This window comes from Brassica napus, chromosome C2 (genome assembly GCF_020379485.1).
Source record: "Brassica napus cultivar Da-Ae chromosome C2, Da-Ae, whole genome shotgun sequence".
Classification (NCBI taxonomy): Eukaryota; Viridiplantae; Streptophyta; class Magnoliopsida; order Brassicales; family Brassicaceae; genus Brassica; species Brassica napus.
The window spans coordinates 34,995,045-35,018,062 of record NC_063445.1 but is presented as its reverse complement, the minus strand read 5'-3'; the positions used below and the strand labels follow the sequence as shown (position 1 = coordinate 35,018,062).

General features: G+C 35.7%; 1 pseudogene; it reads left to right on the top strand.

The window, feature by feature from the left end:
- Positions 1-13,421: 13,421 nt before the first annotated feature.
- LOC106395850 lies at positions 13,422-15,856 on the top strand (annotated as a pseudogene).
- Positions 15,857-23,018: the final 7,162 nt, after the last annotated feature.

Here is a 23,018-nt window from a genome sequence, read left to right as displayed (position 1 = left end):
ATTTTAGTTAGTTTGTTATTTAGTTTTTCTTTTGATAATTTGTCTGATATGAAAATATGTTGTTTTGTACTTATGAAAAATAAATTAAATTAGTATCAATTTAGCCAAGTCTAACTTGGAGTAACTAATAATCATAATGTTAATTTTGATCTTTTGATTGTTTATTTAGTTTATAATAAGTTGTAACGTAAATCAGATTAGATGATCAATGATCAATATATGATTCATTTGACTGAATTATATTATTTAAAATATTTATGTTTCTTCTAACGATCTGATCAGATATATTATTTTTTTGGTGAAAAAGGTGGTTTCACCTCTATACTGGAAACCCAAACATTGTAAATAGTAATTCCTAGGGTTAATTGAACCCAAGTGGCGGTAGTTGCAGCTACAACCGCTTTACCACTAGTTGAAAACGTTGGTAAAAAGGCGGTTGCACCTCTTTGCCGGGAACCCAAGCGCTGTAAATAGTTTTTCCCAGCGTGAATTGAGTTCAGGTGGCGATAATTACAGCCGCGTTCCATTTATCACTGGGAAACTCAACGTTGGTAATAAATATTATTTTTTCCTCTAAATGATTCTATTGATTCAAACAGATTCAGACAGAAACAACACAGGAGATGATTCTAAGCTAGCAAGTTACAGACCCCTAGAGACTAAGCCAGTAGGACATATAACTTTTCTCTAGAGAAAACGACCAGCAGAATTTGTAAAATCTAAATCCATAAGTACAGAATGTCGAAGCATGCAAATCCATAGAAGAAAGAAGGCAGAACTAAGCGCATACCCTTAGATGAACTTATTAAGGAAGAACCTGCATCTCATTATATGGCTTCGGAAACAAACCTGACAAGCCACGAGGTAACACAGCGAACCAGATCCCGGAGGACGAAGACCCAACTTTTAGCTTACAAACCTTCACGTCAAGGTGCATAAAGGGCCAAAATCCCCAAGTCCTTGAAAACAAGCTGGATGTTCTTTCAAACCGACCATAAAGCAACTCGCCGTAGAGGGAGACAAGGAACAAGCACAACCTTCAGCCATTGATAGATCTACAACTAAAAGCAACCAATACGCACATGCAGCTTTCAGAGACACTAGATTTTGACCTCCAAGGAATATTTTTTGTTGACAAAAATTTGCTTAAACGTTAGCTAATATGTTTTTCTATTTGTCTAATATATGATATTTTTCATTCTTTACAGAATTTTTTTTTTAATCTTAATTACTTCAATTTAATTTTATGTCGAGAGACTTATATTCTTATCTGATAAAATGATTAATAATTTTCACTGAATTTAAATATATTTTTTGTATTCGCCACCCTATTTGAAGAAGTTTGAAATTTCTCAACTTTGTGATTTTTAATGTAGAAATCATAATAAATTTTCAAAAAGTAATAGAATGGGTAAATCTCCAAAATAGCATCTTTCTAAGTTTATATCACAAAATAACACTCAAAAACTTAAATTTTTTTATTTTTCAAAATTTGAAATCTTATCCCCAAAACCTCACTTCTCAACTCTAAACTCTAAAACCTAAACTCTAAACCCTAAACCCTAAACTCTAAATCCTAAACCCCACCCCTTGAATGCTATTTTTGTGACTTTTGGCCTTGAGTACTAGTTTGAGAACAAAAACTTGATTTAGTGCTATTTTAGTCTTTTTCTCTAATAGAAATCTATGTGATGACTATGATAAAGAATGCTGCAAAGATTGCACCAGAAAACTGAAGTTTGATTGGCAATTTATTGGAAATATTTGCGGGTGAAAAATCTTATCAACATTTGTTATTGATATCTTAGGAAATGATGTATCATAATATTAATTTAACGTAGTATATAAATATTTATTTCTTAAGATATTTGTTTAAGTTTTAGGAAAAATTGTGTCATTTATTTTAATAGTTTTGAAATACATGTTTCAATAGTTATAGATTTAATAAATCATTTACATATACATACAATTTTAAAAGTATTGTGCTTGAGTGTTATACGTGAAAAGATAATTTTGTGAAATTTTTAATTTTTAATTTCCTAAATAATTTTATAAAAGTTTTTTTATAAAATTGTTTTCAGTTAATGTTATAATAGTCTAAAAAGTTAATTAATTTTATTATTAATAATTAATTAGTTATGAAATGGATTTAGGTAATTATGTTTAAAATTAAGAAAATACAATAAATGCTGAAGATTAAGATTAGTTAGTGTCTCAGTGGAAATAAGTGTAATTAATTAGTTAGTTTAAAGGTTACTTTATATTTGTACTTCAGTTTTAACACTGTTCCCCAAAGCTTTAAATATTTTAACGGTCAATCCTCCAAAAGACATTTGCCTATAGAAGAAATCTTCAAACACGTGGGATCACTGCAACTGTCTGATATACCATGGATTTTACCTATTTTTAACCATGGTATTTAGGTGTTTTTAAATACATTATAGGTATTTTGGAGTATTTTTAGTATGTTTCAGGTTTTGGAGTGATTTGGAAGAAAGTGGTGATTTTAGTTCATTTTGGAGATAAAATGATAAAGCAAGCCTAGCGATTGATGATTGAGGATGATAGATTGATGATTGAGGATGATAATCAATCTACACACACTCTGTGTTGTCGATCAACGGCGTAGGGCGTAAAGGCCATATTGGTTCCAGCCGACTTTAAGCCCAAGTCCCACAAGAATTACCAGATTACCCCTGACGAGTTTTAATATAATATTTATGTGCACTGCCATTGTTTGAGGCAACACACGCTTTCTTACTTTCATACATCAAAATACTTAGAGTCTTAGGTTTGGAGAGAAGATCCAAGAACTCCTTCAGAGATTTGTGATTGGAACTCCAGTTTTCTACTCTATTTTATTTATGCAGTTTTCTTACTTCTTTGTGATAAATTGCTTAGCTATGTCTGAATAGTTCTCCTTGTTAGATTTAAGGTTCAAATATTCATGAGAGATTAGTCCAAAATATAGAATTTCTAAGTATTAGGATATCCATCAATTAAACTGTTCTTAATGCATGTGTTATAGAGTAGCTAACTAGGATATTGCCTATATATATTAGGGCGCAAGCATAAGCTTGCTCTATCTGAATTAGTTTAGATTCTGCTAGGATTGCTAGAAACAAGCGAAAGCTGATTTAGTTAAATCTAGTGAACACGTTAACCCCGTGCGTAATGCTCCCTGGAAGGTTCATCGATCGACAACTCAATAATTGTATCGATCGACGGGCTGAAAGGTGTATCGACCGATAACCCGTTGTTGGTATCGGTCGACACTTTCTCAGGACCAACAAGTGACAGGCGAGGTACTAGATCCGGCGATAGATAGTCTAAAAATACGGAAGTTGATCGACTATTCTTATTGTTTGAGTTCTAGAATATCCGATATATGCTTAGTATCTATATCTCTATAATCCTGATTGTCTGAATAGAAACCCTTAGTCTAACACTTTCCATACCTTTTTTAAAATCCCAATCGAACAATTAGTTGTTCACAACCTTTGCTATTTACATTTAAACCTCTTTTCCTAGCTTAAGCACATAATTAGTAGATTTATTGTGTACCTTAGCTCTCTGTGAATTCGATCCCTAAGTACTTCAACTCGACCTCTTATTTGAGAGAGTACAAATCACGTATAGGGTAATTTGAGTGATATCACTGTCACCTGTCCAAGATGTGGAAAGTAAGAATCAATCACACATATTTTATTCTCATGTCCTTATGCGCAAAAAAATATGGAGCTTAATACCTATCATTGATGCAGTTCAGCTAGCTGTTGTACCAGATTTCAAATCGCATGTGATTGAGTTTCGTAGGAAACCTTGTTTGCCACCTTCAGGTATCTCGATTAACATACTTCCTTGGGTGTGATGGCAGATTTGAACTTCCCAAAATCATCTGATCTTCGAAATTTGAAGCTTCCGAAAGTGTAAGTTTTGGTGTAAGTTTCTACTTGGGTGTAGGTTTCTCCTTGAACTTCAACCTGGACCTCATAATGGGCCATGTAATGGGCTGAGCCCTTTCTTTTATTTCTTAATGCAATTATCAGTTGTAAAAAAAAAAGATGAGAATGAACCTGGGATAGTAGAAATACACCAAATCAGATATGGGAAACTGTTTCCGTGATAACACCACCGACGATAACTCTATTCCAAATTTGAAAACTACAGATCTAGATTTTAATCAGATATACTTTGAACCTTAACAAAAGGACATGCACAGAAGAAAAGAAAGAAAAAAAAAACACAATTAGGGCCGACAGTGGCTACTATAGCCTATTCCGTCTGCCGGAAAACACTATTCAAATGAAGAAAATATGAAAAAGACTAGGTTGAGACGTTGAGTCAAGGACCTTGATTTGATAGAATGAATACATAATAAAAATTAAGATGTTTGTATATTTGTTATATTATTTACTATTTTATCTCTTAAACAAATATACAAATTATTTTGATTTAAGTTTATATATATACTAGGGTAAACCCGCCCTACGGGCGGGCGAATAAATAAACTAATAATATAATTACATTTTATAATGTTTAATTTATTTTAACTAAAAATAGAATTTACTTACATAATATTTCACAAAAAAAATAACTATTTTTAATATCCATTTTAAAAATTATATGATTGTCGACTTATTATAAAATTTGAAAATATGTATTGATAATTTCTTTTGTTAATGATTGTGTGTAACATTTTCTCCGTATGCTTAGAAGGTCCGTTGTTGACAAAGAAAAGATTAGAAGTTCTATTGTCTAGATTAAGTGTCTATGTATTTGATTTTATTAAATGTAGGAGTGTGCGTGTGATGTGTTTTTTTTGCTGTTGTCCAAAGTTAGAAACAAAGTTACAAACTATTGGTTATGGAAATAGATATCCGAGAGTATGAGGAGCGTGTGTGTTGTGCTATGTTACATGGAAACGGAAGCGGATACGTGGAAGCGAAAGAGTAAGGAAGCACAGAAGCGAGATTTTTTAAAATATTAAAAAGCGGGTACGTGTTGGAAGCGTATATCCATATATAAATAAATAAATAAATAAATAAATAAATAAATAAATATATATATATATAGATATATATATATATATATATATATATATATGAATTTTAAAAATAATTAGGACTAAAATTATATGATTTAAATTTGAAATAAAACATTTATTCATTTATAATAATTTAGAAATGATTTTATATTAAAACTGTTAAATACACATAAATTAAGTTTACAAAAAATATTATATTAATTATTTTTAATACTTCATAAATAATTTACACAATATATTTCAATAGGTGCTATATCTTTAATACAAAATCTCAATGCATAAATATAATTTATAGTATTATTTTTAATATTTGTATATTTATAACTCAATATTCATTACTATTAATTTTTTTTAATTTTATATAGATTAAAACTATGGTTTTATATTTTATTGATATACATTTCATTTTTTTTTAAAACGGAAGCGTGATTCCAAAATGGAATCGTAAGCTTCCAATAGGTTTTTAAAGAGAATATTTTAGAAACATTTTGGAAGCGAGATTCCGCAAGCTTCCACAAGTTTCCGATTCCGATTTTGGTTCCGAAGCGGAAAGCGGACGTCCGATGAAGCTCCGTGCAACGTAGTTGTTGTGTTCATTGTAGGCTGAAGGTAAAATAGTTTGTTTTATTTATTACGAAAGTAGAAACACATCTCAGATAGTATGACAGTCAACTAACATATCGTGCTTAAATTATGAAAATAAATTTTATCATTTGTTTGTAATAATAGGATATGTCACGTTGCTCATGTGATTCTATAGTTTGTCAAGTAAAGTTTAATCCTGGTGATTCTAACTCCATGAAGTGATTTCTTAATGCGTTTTCAGTAAATTTTCGATTTGGTTTTGTTTTGTTTCATCCAAGAGTCTCCAATAGTGTTTGACCAACCTCGGACTCTCCTATGCAATACACTATATTGTACAGATAAACTGCATTATTCCTATTTTTTGAAAAAAGATAAACTTCATTGTTACATAAACCTTCGGCTGATATACGGAGATGAGATAGCCCTACCTCGATCTTGTTTTTGTGAAATTACTGAGGTTGTCAAGAATTTCTAATCCAAGATCTCTGATTTAGTTGAGATTATGAGTTGATAAAAGTAGATATTAACCGGCTTTCAAGATGTTGCAATCCAGTTCATCGAATTGTGTTTATTCTTGTATACTTAAGATGCAAGTAACCTCATTTACGCAGAAAATGTCACCAGGAAGAGATTGTCCCCATGTGCGACCAATACATGTAAGCTAATATACTTTATGTTAGTGTTGTGAGTTCATTGCTCAACAAAAAGATTCTAAAACTCTTAACATAAGTTATTGAGGAGGTAAAGTTGGAGGGGTTAGACGCTTCTTGACATTTTTTTTTATTCCAACTGCCTCCTTTCTACTCCTTTACAAACAACATAAAAAGCGTAATATGTACACTTTCTATGAAAATTATAAATTTTCATGGATATAGGCTAGGAGGGGAGCAAGTGTTTGTTGTTTTGTACAAGCCAATGAACCATGTTATATGTATTTAATTAAGTTGATGATATCTTCTGCCTGAATGATACATTTATATATGAAACTATCTCCCTATATGACAGTGTGCATTTTCACAAATCCGAGTAGTCGTTGTTGAGCTGCTTCTGACACAAAGCGCTAGTTTGCAAAATCCGTCTCTGCTCTGGTCTTAACTGAGAGCCTTCCATCATTCTTTGTGTAAACATGATACTGGAAAGTGGATTTCTGATCTGTCTTTCTATGTAAGCAGAGCCTTTAATCTCTTCATCGCAATTTGCTCAGCTAGATGTTGAACATGGAGGGCTTGTTGCAGCTCGTGGCTGGCAAGTTGCAGGAAACAGAAGACTCACTACCCCTTCTCTATCCAGCTTCTTACTAACACACAACAGACACTCCACATATTTTCCACCTCTTGTGAAGAAAGCAAAGGACAGTTTCCCTGCCTCCTGACTGGTCACAGATTGTTTAGCACAGTCCTATGGTTTACAAATGCTTTTTGATTTTTTAGATGACAACATGACTTTTGCGTCCTAAATACTTCTCCTAACAGCAGCTTGTCCACCACTTCTTCTCTCTTCAAACCGGTTAAGTTGGACATTGCTGGATTTCACTTCGTGCACCACCCAATCCCGTCGGTAACAAATATGGGGGGGATCAGTGGGTTTGGATTTTGGATGAGATTGATTCAACATCAATCCGAGTAAACTTGTTCGTCAGAATCTTCTGTCCAAGATCACAGCTATATTTCTAACCGTGTTTTCTGCATTACGTGCTTCCTTGAAAGCTGCTCTATACATGTCCATGGTTTGGCCTGAAGTTAGCAGTTTGCTATTGATGGGTTTCAGTTTCAAAGGGACTGCAATGATCCAGATTAAGGAAGTAATGAATTAAACATGGATTTGGTTTCAACATGCGACCCCAAAATATGCTTTCTGCACCTGGTTAGCTACTCACAATAGACTAACTACAGGTGAACGTATGGCTGCTTGGAACAGTGGTATTAACCCTTTATGCATCTTCTGCAATCAAGCGATAGAAACTTGTGATCACATTTTTTTTGACTGTGCGTTCTCTGCGGAAGTGTGGTCCCTCTTAATGAAAGGGCTTCTACGTTCTTTTTTCACTACGGATTGGGGTGCGCTACTCCAACTAACAACGGACACAACACTGGACATGAAGTCCAGATTTTTGCTGCTGTATACTCTGCAAGCCTCGGTTCATTCGGTATGGAGGGAGAGAAATGATCGACGTCATGGGGCCACGCCTATGAATCCTACCTCGTTGGTTAAGATGATTGACAGACAGATTTGTAACTGGTGTATGATAGTAACAGCTACGGGCCACAAAAAGTATAAAGCTTTTGTTGCAATGCTGGTTTGCTTCAAAGGAGTAAGTTCTGTTTTTTCAAACATTTTGATCTTTCTGAGTTTTTATGTAAGAGTCAGTAAGATCTAAACAGACACTCTTGATGTACAAAAGTTAGTTTTCTTTGAATAAATTTTACAAATATTCAAAAAAAAAAGTAATGAATTAAACGCAGGCTACATCTTATAGGCTACTTGGGAACATCTATGTATTTGTTATGATTAACACACTACTTTTTTATTTTTGTATATCATATACACTCGAAATCTATTTAACTGCTACATGTTTTTCCCACAGCGACACACAGCCATTAAATTCATATTCAATCGTTGCATGATCAATAGGACAGAAGCTTAAGAATTAAACATAGGATATTTTAAAGTTTCTGGGAAGAGGCAAGATCCAATCACCCAGACAAAAACAATGTTACTCTAATTAGAAAGTGGGTACATAGACATCGATCTTTTATTTACACACTGACACACATTGTATGAAGAATCTTATTAATGAATATTATCATTTGGCAGCTTCTCTAAGAATAAGATATCTTAATGTAAAGTTGTGACTGTGAGGGATATAATCAATGGGCTTGCGTGTATTACTACCTGACTGACATTTCTTATAACATTTTCTCAAAGATTCCAGTATACTCCGGTTGACCATCTCCAATATTATCCTCTCTTATTTTATCTTTTCTTATATCGGTTAATTTGACCGACTTACTACCACTATAAATAGTGGTTTCATCTCATTTGTAACAACATGAGAACAACAATAATAATATGATCATCTCACATATTCCTCTCTCTTACGTTACTTTGCAAACAAGAAACAAATATATATATGTAATAATACATATATAAATATTCACCTATTATTTCACAACACGTTATCAGTACGAGGCCCTGACCAACTGAGGCTTATCAATCCGAAAGTTCTTAAACCAGCCGAGGAAATGTTTAAATTTATGTATTTCAATATACTTAATTTATTTAAATTTTATTATTATTTCGGAGTGAGAGGCTGGACCTTCTTCGTTTATTTCTCGGGATGATAGGCGCTGCCTTTCCCGACTGATCGTTATGGTAGGCTATGTCTTCACGATCAGAGAAACACGTGGTAGACTTTGCCTCCGTGAATAAAAAAAAAAGGGTCAAAAATGGTAGACTAAGTCTCCTTGGACCTTGAAATAAGTAAAAGTCAAAATGGTAGACCATGTCTCCTCGGACTTTGAAAAATGATCAATATGGTAGTCTAAGACTCCTCGGATCATGTGGTAGGCTAAGCCTCCAATTCTATTTATGCTCTTTAAATTTCTGCAATTTAAATTTATGCATTTAGTTTCCGCATTTAAATTATTCATTTCAATTTCCGTCTTTATATATTATTATTCTATGAATTCGGTTATCATATCAAATTTAAACAAAGCTCAAAATAAATGCCCTTGATATTACGAGAAACAATTATAAGACTTGGGCAGTGGGTGCAAATATGCACCTGAGAGAAAATGAGCTTTGAGAAATCATCGATAAGTTGAAAACTATATCGGATGAGAAAAGAATAGCCATGATATTTACACCAATTGAATGATGGTTTAAAAGATGAAGTGTATCATGAGAAAAGATCTAGAAGATCTTTGATGATTAAATCCTTGAAAGAAAGGATTGGAGTTGATATAAATCTTCCGAATAAACTGAAAAAAAAAATGAAATCATGATACTAAACCATCAAAAGGACGAGGGTGTGGATGCGGTTGAAACCGCTATTGTGGTCGTGGAAGAGGACGAGGAAGAAGATTCCGTCCCTATGAGAATAATGGAAACTTCCACGAAAAATGAAAGTGGTCGGGTGATAAAAGGCAAACAAAAAAATGTTTGTTATAGATACGGCCAGAAAGAAAATTGGATACATAGTTGTCGTACGCCAATATTTAGCCGATATATACTGAGAATCTAAAAGAAAAAAAGAGAAAGGAAGTATATTAAACTTCGTCTCTTATGAGCCCGAACCATATTTCATAGCTTGAATACTCATCTTGATGATTCAGATTTTCTGGTTGGTCCAGAAAATGAAAATAAAATATCGATGTGATATGAGAATTATCTTCCTGAATAAGATTTTGAGATTCAGGATGGAGATAAATATACCTGACAGGTATTGAGTCATCGTTACTAAAGGTAACAAATATCTTTCCTCTCTCAAATTAAATAAGTATAGTATCTAGTAATATAAACATATTATTGGCTCTAGAAAAGCTTATGATGAAAAGGCATGCATGAGAAAAAGATGGCAAAATTATAAATGAGTGGTAAATCTGAAGTTTACTGATATATAGCCATCTCCAATAATGTTATCGACATTATTGTGAAATGTTGAAAAACCAGAAGTTTTTCATATAACATGTCTTAAAAGAAAATAAAGAAAACCATCATGGGTGATGAATCATCAAGCAAGTTCACTAGATGTGATTTCTTTAACCAGATCCCAAATTAGGATCTCACTCTAAAGGATTTGAAATATAATTCATCCCAAATAGAAAAACTGGATATGTTATTGGTTCTAGACTGGGATTCAGTACGAGATTTTAGACATGGAGTGTCATTATCTTGAGGGGGAGAATTAAAGAATCCTAGTGAGTGGAACATTGAGAAATTATGTTCGCACTTGAAAAAGAACTTGACAAAGTAAATTCAAGTAAGGTGATCCCCATGATCGGGTGTAAACATGCACAACTGCATGTAATAACGACATATACAATCCAAAGGGATAAAGTATATGGATAATTAGAAATATGCTCGCAAGTTTGCTAGAAGCATATGATAAGCTGATGGAATGAGATATCTGAAATGGATTACAATGCAAAATAGAATAATCCATTTACAAAATGCCTGCCAGACATTTTGATGAAATAATGAAATCTCATTCCAGCTAAAAATGCTCCAATAAGAAAATAGTGTCCTAAACGGACGATATATGAGTCTATGGCACGCTAGAGACGTGATAGACCACTTTGGTTCCAAAGAATCCTCGAAAAGGAGCAAAAATATGAATAGAGGATGAATCTCATGATGAGACCGTTGATATGGTTAATATTACAGTCAGGTACCTGGGTAAATCATCGATGATGATAAAGAGATCTCGATTAACCATATCAGTACGGATAAAAACATGGAACCAAAGAGAAAATAGATTGTCGACAATAAAATGAAAAAGCGCTATATAAATAAGGATTATGAATCTACCTCTATATATGAGGGTAGAGTGAATTGATTGACCATCAATTCGATATAAAGCTCGTTAGAAAAACGAGAGATTTTTGGACCAAAAGTCCATGGTATTTATTTCTTGAGAATGAAATGAAAGATGACCTTGCGGTATGAAAAATGGCTTGTTCCAAGGTCACTGGAGAATATTTAAAAATAGATGCATTATATTAAAATGTCTGGCAGGACATAAACGACTTGAGTTGCACCTTGATATTTAGTAGTCCCTGGAGTGTTAAAGATGCTCTCGGGAATGTATAAAACTCTGGAAGAGTTAGAAAACTCTGGAAGAGTTAGAAAACTTTGGAAGAGTTAGAAAACTCTAGAAGAGTTAGAACAAGCCGTATATAGGGTATCTTGAACCAGTAACTGGTGATATGTTTATGGCATGGTTCGCCGATTGCCATTTTAATGAGAATGAATTTCCAGTGTTAGGGGGAGGAATTAGAGAAATTCCTAAAGATATTATATGGTGTACACAATCGCTGTTACACCTTGACCCCTCTATGAATTAAAGAGAATAGGAAATTCAGGAAATTGTGCATTTGCATAATTTGGCAAACCAGTTACCAAATGTGTTCACAGATACGACATGATATACCCGCTGAAAATGTTCCATCAAGAGTTGATGTTCCTAAAGAACAAAGTGATGGTAACAAAATAAATGAACCTAGGGTTCAGTTAAAGAGAGGGAGACTAGCGGGTTCTAAAGATAAAAATCCCCGAAAGAAAAATAAATTGGATGAACAAAGTAAGGTTCTAGAAGAACCTGATATTAAAAGATGTCTGAAAGAAGACATAAATAGAAAGGTTCCAGAAGAACCTGATACTGAAAAATGTCTGAAAGAAGGCATAGATAAAGATGATCCAGATGACGAGAAGGGAACAGAAAAGTATGAGATTTCCATCAACTACGCCCGAGATTAAAAGTTATGGATCAGAAATAAGATAAAAGATGTTGATGGAATGTTCTCCTTTTCTGTGTCCAAAGAGATCGATCATGAAAATGATGATCCCGATCCAAGGTCCATTTTGGAATGTCAGAAAAGAAATGATTGGGAGGAGTGGAAGAAGGCCATTCAAATTGAATTACTCTCCCTAAATAAAAGAAATGTCTTTGGACCTATAGTCATAACGCCTGAGAACGTAAATCCTGTTGGGTATAAGTGGGTATTCGCGAGAAAAGTAAATGACAAAAATGAAGTAACACGATATAAATCCCGATTAGTTGCCCAAGGTTTTTCTCAGAGACCGGGAATTGATTTTGAGGAAACGTATTTCCCGGTAATGGATGCAATTACTTTTAGATTTTGATGAGCCTAACAGCGTCTAAAAAATGCATCTCATAGACGTTGTGACTGCGTATTGGTATGGATCGTTGGATAACGATATATATATATATATATATATGAAACTCCCTGAGGAATTGAAAATGCCAAGGGCATTGAAAGAAAAGTCTAGGGAGATTTGTTCGGTCAGTTACAGCGATCACTTTACAGATTAAAGCAATTCGGACGCATGTGGTACAATCGCTTAAGTGAATATCTTTTGAGTAAAGGATATGTGAATAATGCGATATGTCCATGTGTTTTTATAAAGAAATCGTCATCTGGCTTTGTGATCATTGCTGTATATGTAGATGACATGAACATAATTGGAACTCAAAAGGAGGTTGATGATGATCGAACTCATATGAAAGAGGAGTTCGAAATGAATGATCTCGGCAAGACAAAGTTTTGTCTTGGGCTCCAGATAGAGAATCTCCGAGAAGGAATATTTGTGCATCAATCAAACTATACGAAAATATTATTGAAACGCTTTCGTATGGACAAAGCGACTCTTTTGAGTACTCCAATGATTGGTAGATCTCTCAATAGTGAGAGTGATCCTTTTAGGCCCTGCGAAGATAGCAAGAAGATATTAGGTCCAGAAGTACCTTATATGAGTGCTATCGGTGGGCTGTCATATCTTGCAAACTGTACCAGACCAGATATTGCCTTTGCTAGTAACCTCCTAGCAAGATATAGTTCTGCTCCTACTCGCAGGCACTGAGACGGAATAAAGCATGTATTCCGTTATCTCCAAGGTACAACTGATTTAGGGTTAATGTATTTTAGAAAACCCGAGTTTGGTATGGTTGGTTTTGTAGATGTAGGATACTTATCAGATCCTCTTAAAGCTCGATCGCAAACCGGCTATATTTTTACGATTGGTGGAACCGCAATCTCTTGGCGGTCTCAGAAACAAACTCTGGTTGCGACATCTTCAAATCATGCAGAAACTATTGCGCTTCACGAGGCATATCGTGAGTGTGTGTGGCTTCGATCAATGAGTCAACACATAGAAGAAGCAAGCGGAATAGTCAATGAGAAAGAGCCGACGAAAATATTTGAAGACAATTAGGCTTGTGTTGCTCAACTTAAAGAAGGCTATATCAAGAGCGACAGAACAAAGCACATCCCTCCAAGATTTTTCTCGTACATAAGGGAGCTCGAGAAAAATAAAGAAGTGGACATCGAATATGTACGATCATGCAACAATCCAGCTGACTTGTTCACCAAAGCTCTTCCGACTACAACATTCCGAAAACACGTCTACGGTATCGGAATGCGGTATTTCCGTGACCTGTAACGACGAAGCTAGGTCCACTACTTTCAGGGAGAGATTACGACAGTGTACTCTTTTTTCCTTGTCATGGTTTTTGTCCCAATGGATTTTTCCATGACCATGTTTTTAACGAGACACTACGTAATACATGATGGATAATCAGGGGAGTGTTAGAGATAATATCAAAAGATATGATTATCCATTTGCTATTTAAGATAAATATTATCCTTTCTTATTTTGTCTTTTCTTATGTCGGTTAATTTGACCGACTTACTACCACTATAAATAGTGGTTTCATCTCATTTGTAACAACATGAAAACAACAAAATAATATGATCATCTCACATATTCCTCTCTCTCTTACATTACTTTGCAAACAAGAAACAAATATATATATGTAATAATACATATATAAATATTCACCTATCATTTCACAACATTGATAACTTAATCTAAATATTTGGCTAATAAATAAGTAAATGAAAATCCAACTTTTTATAAAATTCTCTAAAAGATTAAATAAAAAGAAAGAAGAAAGGAAAGAAATCTAGTAACTTTTCTTTTGCTACATGTCTCCTTGACTTGGAATACCCAATAAAAATCTAAAAAAACTTCGTCCATAAGTATCCATAAGGACCATAATTCATAAATATAAACCAAGTAACTTGCTGTCGAGAAAATCAACTACTGTGCGCGAGAGACGAAAGGAAACGGTGTGTTCAACAGATTCAATAACATAGTTTTCATTTAAACTCAAAACTATAATTGTAGTTGCGACTTGATGAAAATTATAATGATGAAAACTGTTTTATCAAACGACTCCATACTTCTGATGTTTATCTTCCTCTTTCTTTTGTTCAAGGTCTTATGTGAATTCATGAGCCCATCTATCTAAAATGTTTTTAACCGTTTTCTCATTTGTACGTATGTAGTTACACGTGATGAATAAGTCAGACACCTCAAGACAAGTTACAAAATGGGAGTCTCTGGACAGAGACATACTCGCCCTTATCTTCAGTAAGCTAAGTCTAAAGGACTTTACCATACATGCATCACGCGTCTGCATCTCTTGGTTCATTGCTTCTCACAATATAACTCTATGGAATACTGTCGACCTCGCCAAAGCTAAGTTACAAGAAGGCCTAAGCCTTAATAATAATATTTTTACTAAAATTTTCAATTATTTTAACATTAGTGAAACACGCAGAAGTCTCATGAATGTCACAAAGTTCAGCGGCAGTGTCCCGAAGAATTTGTTCTTTGACTTCTCTTCCTATATACAAGACGAGGATCTCATGTTTGCTGCTTCGAGGTAAATCTCATCTTTATAATTGAATCATAAAAATTGATTTATGTGTTTAGTATGTCTCATTTTTTTTTTTGTTTTATAGGATGCCAAACATTGAGAAACTAGCTTTACCACGCTGGTGCTTTCAGTCCAAGAATTCATTTCGGATTGCGTTTAGTCAATGGAAGAATCTTAAAACACTGATCATCAATGATAACTATCTCACCGGAAGATTTGAGTTTCACGCTGTGGGAGAGAACTGTACTAACCTCACAAACTTGAAATATTTGGGTTATTTGGAAAAAAAAATTGCAAAGCAAATCGTGGGTTACAATCAAGAACATCAAGAAGTTAAGTTTGCGATGCTCTTTTTACGGCAGTCCAGGAGTTCTATTGCTAATCACAGGTCTCCAAAACTTTGAAACCCTTAATATTTCACATTCTAAAGTGTTGGATATGATTCCTGACCGTCGTGAGGTAACAATGGACAATATTGTACTAGCCGTCACTGAGAAGCGTCTCAAATTTATATGTTATTCGGTAAATAATTGTGCGGTTTGCAAAAGTCGGCCTAGGTTTGATACGTTCTGGTCGTATGTCTCTAAGCATTGGCGAGATGATGAGATAAAGGAATTTCAGTTCTGAGCTTTTGAAAAGCTTTTTCAATGTTCTTTAACAGTTTACCTGTTTCTGTTTCATAATCAACATTTAATTTTACATATGTGGTTATTATTACTCTAAACATCAGCCTTCTTTTATCTAAAATGATAACTAATGGTTCCGTCTGACTAACAGTGTTGCTTTTTAGCTAAATGCAATTAGCTAACAAGTGTTAGTGTTGTAGAAAATTAGGGTTTATGTGTGAAGAACATGAGAGTGAGTATGAGACAGAGAGAGAATTGGGTAAATATTTACTGTATATTGATTTTCTGTGTGTACCATCAAATCTATGTTAACCCTACTTGCGAGTAGTTACAATTAATTAAACATGTACTAGAAAAAAGAGTGGATGTGTTTAACCACTACCTAGAGCTTCATCTTGACCACTTCACATTTCCTAAAGTGATAGTTTTGCTCCTCTAGGTTTAACATTCCCCTTTAATATGGCTGGTTGGTGAAGATCCAATAAGCCCATATTGACATGCATATCCTTACACATTCTTTGAGATGTAGCTTTGGCAAAGATATTTGCCACTTGATCAGAACTCTTTATATAAGATGGGAGGATCACTCTTCGTTGAACTTTTTCTCTTATGTAATATGACAATCTACTTGTATGTGCTTGGTTCTTTCATGAAATCCACTGTTATTCAAAAATGAATTTTAAAAACTCATTTAGAATCCAGTGTTACTGAACTTGACATTCCATAAACATTACAAGAAAACCTACGCTTAACTACGAAAGTTAACGAGGAAAAAGATGCCTCCTAAAATTTATGTCTCCTCTACGATGACTTTACGAGTAAAAATAAAATCCATTTACTTTCGTCATAAAATAACAAGAATCCCATTTTCGCGTAAAATCGAAGTCAATTTACGAGGACTTTACGAGGAATATATTTTTAATCGTAAAGTAGACGTGTTTTTGGTTGGGCTTACCAACTATGTTTCCTCGTAATTTCTTAGTAAATTTTCACCTACCAATTTCAAAAATTTCCTATAATATATCATTTGTCTTTATAGAATCTAGGATCAAGACATAAAGAACTCTCTTCTTTATTAATGCTTAGAAAAATCACTCAAAAACTAAGCTTCTAAATCGCACAACTCACAGCATAATGTCATACTCGACTATGCTTTATATAGAGACATAATATTTCCTATTCCTAATTGTAACACAAATATATATATTATGATCCTTATCTCTTTAAGATCATAAGCTAACTAGGAATAGGTAGCTTGACTCTCAAGCTTTCTTCAAGCTTATCTCAACATTCTCCCCCTTAAGATTGAACACATCTTCATTCATATCTTCAACACCAATAAGACTTCTCATCTCCTTGAATTTGATCCTTCCAAGTGACTTGGTTTATACATCAGCTCTCTGCTCACTTTCGGGTACATGTTCCACTTCGATTTGTTCGTTTTCAACGCACTCTCTGATGAAATGAAATCTTCTATGAATGTGCTTGCTTCTTCCATGAAACACATGGTTTTTAGTAAGTGCTATTGCAGATTTGTTATCAACCCTTATTGTCACTTTCTCACACGCTTCTCCCATGATATTACTAAACACTTCTTGCAGCCATATCGCTTGTTTTGCTGCCTCTTTTTCCCCCATAAACTCTGCCTCGCAGGATGATAGCGCAAAAATCTCTTGTTTCTGAGAGCTCCATGTTATTGAACTTCTATCAAGATAAAACACATGACCAGTTGTGCTTTTGCCATCGTCGATGTCGACGTTATGAGAACTATCACTATAGCCCACTAGCTTTAGCTGTGCTGACCGTGAAAACAAGAAACCAAGAGAACAGGTACCTCGCAAGTACCTTAACACTTGCTTCAACGCCGCGCCATGAGACTCCTTTGGTTTTTGCATGTATCTGCTGAGCACTCCAAGACTAAACGAGAGATCCGGTCGCGTGCGAAGTAAGTAGCAAAGACAGCCAATGCTTCTACGATACTCTCTCTCACTGATACTTGCTTCTTGCTCTGCTTTAGACAACTTGAGGTTCATGTCCATCGGTACGTGAGAAAGATTACACGCCTGCATGCTGGCCTCTTCAAGGATCTTCCGCGCATACCTATCTTTCATTAGTACAATTCCTTGATCGAGCTGATGTACTTCTTTGCCTAAATAGTATGTCAACATTCATAAGTCGCTCATCTCGAACTTACTAGCCATCTCCCGTTCGAAGTCGACGATTGATTGCAGAGCAGTACCGGTTACAACTAGATCATCTACATAGACGCACACAATCAGTAGACCCTTCTTGTCTTCTCTTCTATAAATCGAGGGCTCTTTCGCACACCGTATGAATCCAAGACTTCGAAATATCTCATTAAGCTTAACATTCCATGCCCTCGGATCCTGCCGCAAGCCATAAAGAGCCTTCCTTAGTTTATAAACTTTATCTTCCTCTCCTTTGACTTTGAAACCCTCAGGTTGTGTAACATAAACTTCTTCTTTCAATTCTGCATGCAAAAACATTGTTTTTACATCTAAATGATGTATCTCCCAGCCCTTTGACGCTGCAATTTCTATTACCAACCTAATGTTTCAATACAAGATACTGGCGCAAATACTTCATCATAATCAATTCCATGTCTTTGAACATAGCCTTTTGCTACCAATCTCGCTTTGTACTTATTAATGCTCCCATCCGCGTTCCTCTTGATCTTGAAGACCCACTTCAAACCGATAGGTTTAAAACCCTTAGGTAGCTCGACTAATGTCCACGTTCTGTTTTTCTCAATCAATGATATCTCCTCCTTACATGCATCAACCCAAAATTTCACCTCTTTTGCTTCGTTGAAGTCCCATGGTTCGTTGTTAACCACCATCAATAGTCTCTCACAATCTACCTCTGCGAGTAGAATGTAGTCGTCCAAGTAAGGTGTCTTAGTGCTTACTCGGGTTGACCTCCTTAAAGGTACCTGCGGTTCCTCGAATCTTCTTCTTCACCATCTTCATTGACGCTTTCTTCATCATCCTCATTATCCACTCAATTACCTTTCGTATCGCTCACGGCTTGAACTTCAGAATGTTCATCAAAACTTCTTAGGTCAACGACAAAGGTTCCAGCATTATCACCCTTTCCTTCCATGTTTTTCCAGTTCGACTCCTTTTCCTCGTCGAAGACCACATCACAGCTAACTATTATTCTTCTACTTGTAGGATCGAGGAGGCAATAAGCCTTAGAGCCCGGCTTTGTTCCTAAGTGCACTAGGGTTCTCGAGTGATCGTCTAGTTTCCTTCTTCCTGCAGCTTCCGTTTTTGCGTAACACACACAGCCAAAGATCCTAACATGCCCAAGATTTGGTTTTCTTGATCGTAGGGCTTCATATGGTGTCTTTCCGACCAAGGAACGGGTTGCGATCATGTTGATAAAGTAAGTGGCATGTCTCACGGATTCTCCCCATAGATAGTTTGGCACATTCATATGTTTGAGTGTGCTTCTCGTCATCTCCAGTAAAGTATGGTTGCGTCTTTCAACGACCCCGTTCTGTTGAAGAGAATACGGGGCTGTTAAATGCCTATTGATCCCGTTCCTGTCGCAGTACATCTTGAAATCGTTAGAAGTAAACTCTCCTCTCCTGTCAGTCCTCAATGTCATTACTGTCGCTTTTGTTTCTTGTTCTGCAAGGATCTTGAAGTTTTTAATCTTTTCAAATGCTTCACTCTTCTCCTTAAGTAGCACTGTCCACATGTATCTAGAGTAGTCGTCGATTAGGACGCATATATACCGTGTGTGATCCAGTGTAGCAGGTGCAATAGGACCACAAGGATCCCCATAAACTAGTTCAAGAGGAGCTTTAGCTCTGTACGACGTTGACTGTGGGAATGATCGCCTTGTTTGCTTCCCAAGTAAGCATGATACGCAAGTCTCCTTTCCGATTGTGATGTTAGGCATGCCATCGATCAGTTCTTTATTGACCATAAGTTTGATTGTCTCAGTGTTGACGTGTCCTAAACGAGTGTGCCACATTAAAGATTCAATGTGCGCTTTAACCTGCAGACACCGGATAGTATCGGCCTATAGAAGCACCTTATATAGTCTATTCTTTGATCGTGTAGTTTGAACCATAAGATGTCCTGACCGGTCGAAGAGCTTTAGTACCTCGTCTTTCATTCTGACCTCACAGCCTGCTTCTGTGGCTTGCCCTAAACTCACTATATTGCTTCATAATCCGGGAATGTAATAGACATTCCTTAGTATCTTCTTATCGCCTCCTTCCATTCTGAACCTAATCGATCCTTTACCCTTAATATCAATGCGTGAGTCATCTCCAAACCGAACTTTTCCTGTAATTCCTTCATCAAGTTCTTGGAAGTATGCTCGGTTGCCACTCGTATGATTGCTTGCCCCATTATCAAGATACCACAAGTTAGCTATATCTTGCTCAGCCTCAAACATGCTTGGCTTTATCTTCTTCTCGTTAAGATATACAACTTCGTGAACCATCAAATTATCAGTTTCCTCAGTATCTTCGTCTTTCTTTTCAACGGCTTCTTGTAGTTGATAGACCGTGGATTTGACCCACTTTCACCCATGGTTTATAGGTGTTTTTACTACTAATTATTATATTATAGAGTCTATTTATTATATTTATAAGATCAGGAGTGATTTGGAGATAAGTGATGATTTTGGAGCATTTTGGAGATATTTGGAGTAAGCACCCGAGATGACCATCGAGCTCGACCATCAGTCGATATTGAGGAACAAATATCGATCGATGTTCACATCAGAACATCGATCGACAGCGAAGCGCACAGAAAGCCTGTTTGGCCACAGCCGACTCGAAGCCCAAGTCTTCAATAATTTACAAGATTACCCCTGACGAGTTTGAACCTAATTTTATAAGCTTTGCCACCTTGTTAGAGGCAAAGTGTGCTTTTCTTGTGTTTCTAGTTTTACTATTATCAGCAAAACGTTTTTTAGGATTTTGATAGATTGGAGAGAAGATCCAAAGTTATATTTGTGATTGGAACTCCATTAATATCTATTTACTATTCTAATGTAGTGTTCTTACCTAATTGCTGTTATGAATTGCTTTGGCCATGTCTGAGTAGTTCTATTGTTAGATTTTAGAGTTTAAATAGGTTATGAGGGATTAGCCCCAACTATAGATTGCTGAGTTGTGATAATAATTATTAGGATTGTCATTAATGCCTGATTCTAGATTAGCTAGCTAGAACTTGCCCTAGGATTGTTAGATAAAAGCGATAGATTCATTCTCATCTTGAAACCATTCTAATTGAGCTAAGCTTCTTGCTAAGAGTAAGGCATGAGCTGATCTAGTGAGCTTAGTGAGTATCATTCAACCCGCACATAAAGCTTAACTAGAAGCGCGTCGATCGATATACATATTGGATAATCGATCGACGGAGTGAAAGGTGTATCGATCGATATCCCGATAGGATAATTGATCAACACTTGCTGCTGATCGAACACATTTCCCCAATCATACCATTCGCGGTTCAGACCAAAGTCGTTTGTCTCAGCAACATCAATCACATCAATCACATCAGGGATTACAACACCCTCTGCATTAATCAATTGTCCTGTGCTGTTGCGAGTGCGACATTCTTCGTCTCTTAACATCCCATTCTCATCAGCTTTAAGTATGAGCACTTCAAACTTCTCTGCCTCCAAACAAGTGGTGATCGACGGTTGATGAGCAGTGTCGACCGACGGTTGATGAACAGTGTTGATCGACGGTTGGTGAACAGTGTCGATCGACGTCTGGTGAACAGTGTCAATCGACGGTTGATGAACAGTGTCGATCGACGTCGGGTGAACAGTGTCGATCGACACTTGGATTTCTACGCTGTCAATCGCTGCTTAGAGGGTGTCGACTGCCCTCTTAGACTTATGGATCACGCGTTCCAAATCCAGTGGCTCTAGTAGTAAGAGCCCTATTCCCTTGCTGATTCTGGTACTCATATGTATGTACCTGAAACAGAAGAAAAAAAAAATTTATGAGTTTTTTCTAGAACAGTATTAAAACCTAGACTAAATCTAATTAGACAAGATCTAATGGCGATCAAAGCTCCCCGGCAACAGCGCCAAATTTGATATCACTCAAATTACCCTAAGGGGTGACTTTACTCTCTCAAATAAGAGGTTCAGTTATAGTACTTAGGGATCAAGTCCACAGAGAGCTAGGGCACACAATAGATCTAAATGTTTATCATTAAGCTAGGCTAATAGACATTAAAGCAGTAAATAAAGATAGTAAAGCAGTAAATAAAGCAGCAAACAAGTTGAACAAGACAATTGTTCAGTTTGGCGGAGAGTTGTTTGATGGAATGATGGTTTGCTAGATCTAGGGTTTCTATTCAGGAAATCATGATTATAGTAGTATAGAGACTAAGGTTGGATATTCTAGAACTCAAACTAAGCAATAATCTATCAACTTTCGCATGTTTAGATTATCTATTACTAGATCTAAGATCTCAACTCTCATATATTGATCTTGAGAAAGTGTTGATCGATGCTATCAACAAGCTGTCGATCGATACACCTTTCAGACCGTCGATCGATACAACTACCGAGTTGTTGATCGACGATCCTTCTAGCAAGCTTTAGCGACCAGGTTTGAACTACGTTCACTAGGGTTTCTAGATCAACTCTCGTTTGTTTCTATCAATCCTAGCTCAGAGAAGACAAGTCAGATAAAAACCAAGCTTTCGCTTGTGCTTAATAAATCTATGATCAAGTTGAGGTTAATTACTCAAGAACAAGCAATAAGAACAGACTCAATGATGAATATCACAACTTAGCAATTCTATATTTGGGGCTAATCCCACATAACCTATCTGAATCCTAAACCTAACAGGTGGATCTATTCTGACATGAAGTTTGTCACAGAAATCATAGATGAATAGATATAAAACTGAAATAGATATAAAACCAAAACCAATGGAGTTCCAGGAGGACTCTGATGGAGTTCCTCCCTTCTCTAGTTCCTCCCTTCTCTCCTAACTAAGAACATTGAATAAAATAAAGTGTAGCAGTCAACAATGACTTAGAAAACACATAAATAGGGTTTTAGGTCGTCCAAAGGTATTCTTGTAATTTGTGGTTGCTTCTGGGCTTCAGTCGGTCATAAAATATGCTCAGCCCATATTCTGGCATCACTGTCGACTGACACCATTTCTGTTTTATCGATCGACAGTCTTTTATCTCCTCGACAGCTTCCTCTCGCGAGGCAGACTGACCACTTTTCAGTAAAACGGGCATAACTTCTGCTACAGGATGCTGATTGACCTCAAAC